Here is a 4,101-nt window from a genome sequence, read left to right on the forward strand (position 1 = left end):
CGTTTCAACAGAACGGATACATCTCCTGATGATCTGGTCAGCTCCCTGTCTAAACAAATATGGTTCATCCCACATATACCACTTCACCTCATGCAGAAACTTCTTCTTTTGAGCGGATGTCAAATTAGGAGGCATTACATTGCTGACGAGATAGTTTACAATATCTGCAAACCATGGTTTTTCCTCCTGAATTGCAAACAACTGCTCATCCGGAAAAGATTCATTGATTAACGTCCTATCTTGTGAAGTAGAATCGGGATTCTTCAACCTAGAGAGATGGTCAGCTACTTGATTCTCAGTACCTTTTCTATCCTTGATCTCTAACTCAAATTCCTGAAGTAAAAGCACCCAACGAATGAGTCTCGACTTCGAATCTTTCTTGGAAACCAGATAGCGAATAGCCGCATGATCAGTGAATACTGTTACTTTCGTACCAAGTAGATAAGATCGAAATTTCTCAAAACCAAAGACTATAGCCAAAAGCTCCTTCTCAGTAGTGGTGTAGTTCAATTGGGCCCCATTTAAAGTCTTACTCGCATAGTAGACCACATGGAAGAGATTTTTCTTGTGCTGTCCCAGAACTGCACCTACCACATAATCACTCGCATCACACATCATCTCAAACGGTTCTGTCCAATCTGGTGCTGTAATAACTGGTGCAGTGATCAAACTCTTCTTGAGAGTCTCGAATGCTGCCAAACATTCATCATCAAATTTGAAAAGCATATCTTTCTCAAGCAAATTGCACAACGGCTTAGATATCTTTGAAAAGTCCTTGATGAATCGCCGATAAAAACTCACATGACCAAGAAAACTACGGATTCCTTTCACAGAGTTAGGTGGGGGAAGATTTTCAATGACTCCCACATTGGCCTTGTCCACCTCCAGACCCCTGTTAGAGACCTTATGCCCAAGAATAATGCCTTCACGCACTATAAAATGACATTTCTCCCAATTGAGCACCAAATTAGTTTCCACGCATCTTTTGAGTACGGCGCGCAGATTATTCAAACATTCATCATATGAATGTCCAAAGACGGAGAAGTCGTCCATGAACACTTCGACGTTATTTCCAATCATGTCAGAGAATATAGCCATCATACATCTCTGAAAAGTGGCCGGGGGGGCACATAACCCAAACGAAACTCTGCGAAAGCAAACGTGCCAAATGGACAAGTGAAGGTAGTCTTTTCCTGATCCTCTGGTGCAATACAAATCTGATTATACCCTGAATAACCATCCAGAAGACAAAAATACTCATGACCCGCCAACCTGTCAAGCATCTGATCAATAAATGGAAGAGGGAAGTGATCCTTCCTTGTGGCTTTGTTCAATTTTCTATAATCCATGCATACTCTCCATCCTGTAACTGTTCGAGTGGGGATGAGCTCATTCTTTTCATTTGCAACCACAGTGATACCTCCTTTCTTAGGTACACATTGTACGGGGCTCACCCACGAGCTGTCAGAAATAGGATAAATGATGCCTGCATCCAGCCATTTCAGAATTTCTTTCTTCACCACCTCTTTCATGATGGGATTCAGTCTTCGCTGCTGTTCCACAGTTGGCTTACTACCTTCCTCTAGCAGAATTTTATGCATACAATATGAAGGACTTATCCCCTTGATGTCTGCTATGGTCCATCCAATAGCCGATTTGAATTCTCTTAAAATCCTTAAGAGCTTGTCTTCCTCACTACCTGAAAGGTCAGATGAAATAATAACAGGTAACGTAGATGAATCACCTAAAAAAGCATACCTCAAGTGTTCAGGTAATGGCTTGAGCTCCAAGGTAGGTGCTTCCTCTATTGATGGTTTGAGCTTTTCTTCAGCATTCTTAAGGTCAGAAGTACCCAGAGATTCAAACGGCATGTCCAGCTTTTGCTTCCAGGGAGAAGCGTTCAGATATTGTAATTGCTCGTTGCCATCTTCATTATCGTTGTCAAAATCCCCCACTAAGGCCTTTTCCAATGCATCAGACATTAACATGCGATCGAGTTCCGAAGTAATCGCAGAATCAATCACATCTACTTTTAAGCACTCCTCATCTTCTATAGGGAATTTCATTGCCTTGAATACGTTGAAGGTCACATCCTGCTCTTGTACCCGCATAGTAAGTTCACCTTTTTGCACATCTATCAAGGTACGGCCAGTAGCCAAGAAAGGTCTTCCCAAGATTATGGGAATCTTCTTATCTTCCTCAAAATCCAGAATAACAAAATCTGCAGGAAAGAAGAGCTTATCCACCTTGACGAGCACATCCTCCACTATGCCCCTTGGGTAAGTAATGGAACGATCAGCCAATTGTAGAGACATGTATGTGGGTTTTGGATCAGGCAGATCCAACTTTTTAAAGATCGACAACGGCATCAGATTAATGCTTGCTCCCAAATCACAAAGGCACTTGTCAAAAGTCAGATTGCCAATGGTGCAAGGAATGGTGAAGCTTCCTGGATCTTTCAGTTTTGGTGGTAACTTTTGTTGCAGAACAGCGCTGCATTCTTCCGTGAGAGCAACGGTTTCAAGGTCATCCAGTTTCACCTTCCTTGAAAGAATAGTCTTCATAAACTTCGCATAACTAGGCATTTGCTCCAGAGCCTTAGCGAAAGGTATATTAATGTGAAGTTTCTTGAACACCTCCAGAAACTTCCCGAACTGTCTATCCAGCTTTTGTTGCTGCAATCTTTTAGGAAAAGGTGGTGGAGGATAGAGCTGTTTATCCCCTGTATTAGCCTCAGGCAGAGTGTGTTCAACAGTAGTCTTCCTTGGTTCCGCCGCTTTCTCCTTTTGCTTAGATTCTTCATCACTAATTTCAGCTTCTCCTTCTTTTGCCTTTTCAGCATCAGCAACTTTTCCAGACCTTAAGGTAATAGCCTTGACTTGCTCTTTAGCTTCCTTCCTGCCTGGTACTTCCGTGTCACTGGGAAGAGTGCCAGGTTGACGATTGAGCACTGCATTGGCTAATTGACCGATTTGATTTTCCAAGGTCTTGATAGAAACCGCCTGACTCTTGCATAACAGCTTAAGTTCCTCAAAATCAGCACTAGTAGGTGCAGCCGTACTTCCCTGTTGAGGATATGATTGCCTTGTAGCATACTGCTGTGGTTGCTGGAATCCAGGTGGGTTAAACTGTTTACTCACTCCTTGCTGATATGGTGGCTGAATAGCATTCTGATTATTCCCCCAGCTGAAATTTGGATGATTTCTGTTGTTAGGATGATAGGTCGCTGGCACAGGCTGCTGTTGTCACTGATAATTATTCACATACTGAACAGATTCGTTGACCAGAGAACACTGATCCGTAGCATGAGAACCTGCACAAAGCTCACAAACCATAGCTATTTGATTAACTCCATATGTAGCCAAAGAATCAACCTTCATTGATAGCGCTTGGAGATGGGCTGCAATAGCGGTGGCTGCATCAACTTCCAGAATACCTGCTACCTTGCCTGACGTCATCCTCTGAGTTGGGTTTTGATGCTCATTTGCAGCCATCGTCTCTATAAGATTATACGCCTCAGTATAGCTTTTAGCCCATAAGGCGCCTCCAGCTGCTGCATCGAGCATGGGCCGAGATTGGGCCCCCAAACCATTATAGAAACCAGTGATCACCATCCAATCCGGCATTCCATGATGTGGACATTTTCTCAACATTTCCTTGTAGCGTTCCCAAGCCTCGCACATAGATTCAGTAGGTTGCTGCGCAAACTGAGTAAGAGCACTCCTCATAGCAGCAGTCTTGGCCATCGGATAAAACTTCACCAGAAACTTTTGCGCAAGATCTTGCCACGTAGTGATGGACCCAGCTGGTTCAGAATGTAACCAGTCTTTAGCCTTGTCCCTCAGTGAGAATGGGAAAAGCCTCAACTTGATAGCCTCATCAGTCACGCCATTATACTTAAAAGTGCTGCAGATCTCGACAAAATTCCTTATGTGCATGTTGGGGTCTTCAGTAGCCGCTCCTCCAAAAGAAACAGAATTCTGCACCATCTGAATAGTGCCCGGCTTGATTTCAAAGGTGTTAGCTTGAATAGCCGGATGAAGGATGCTTGACTGAATGTCATCAATTTTAGGCCGAGAAAAATCCATAAGAGCTGGATCA

At 43.3% G+C, this 4,101-nt stretch overlaps 1 non-coding gene across 1 annotated transcript; it reads left to right on the top strand.

The window, feature by feature from the left end:
* Nucleotides 1-3,624: 3,624 nt before the first annotated feature.
* On the top strand, nt 3,625-3,731 carry LOC141662379 (small nucleolar RNA R71). The gene has a single exon (XR_012550499.1). It is a non-coding gene; the product is annotated as a small nucleolar RNA R71 (small nucleolar RNA).
* Nucleotides 3,732-4,101: the final 370 nt, after the last annotated feature.

Source organism: Apium graveolens, chromosome 5, assembly GCF_009905375.1.
Source record: "Apium graveolens cultivar Ventura chromosome 5, ASM990537v1, whole genome shotgun sequence".
Classification (NCBI taxonomy): Eukaryota; Viridiplantae; Streptophyta; class Magnoliopsida; order Apiales; family Apiaceae; genus Apium; species Apium graveolens.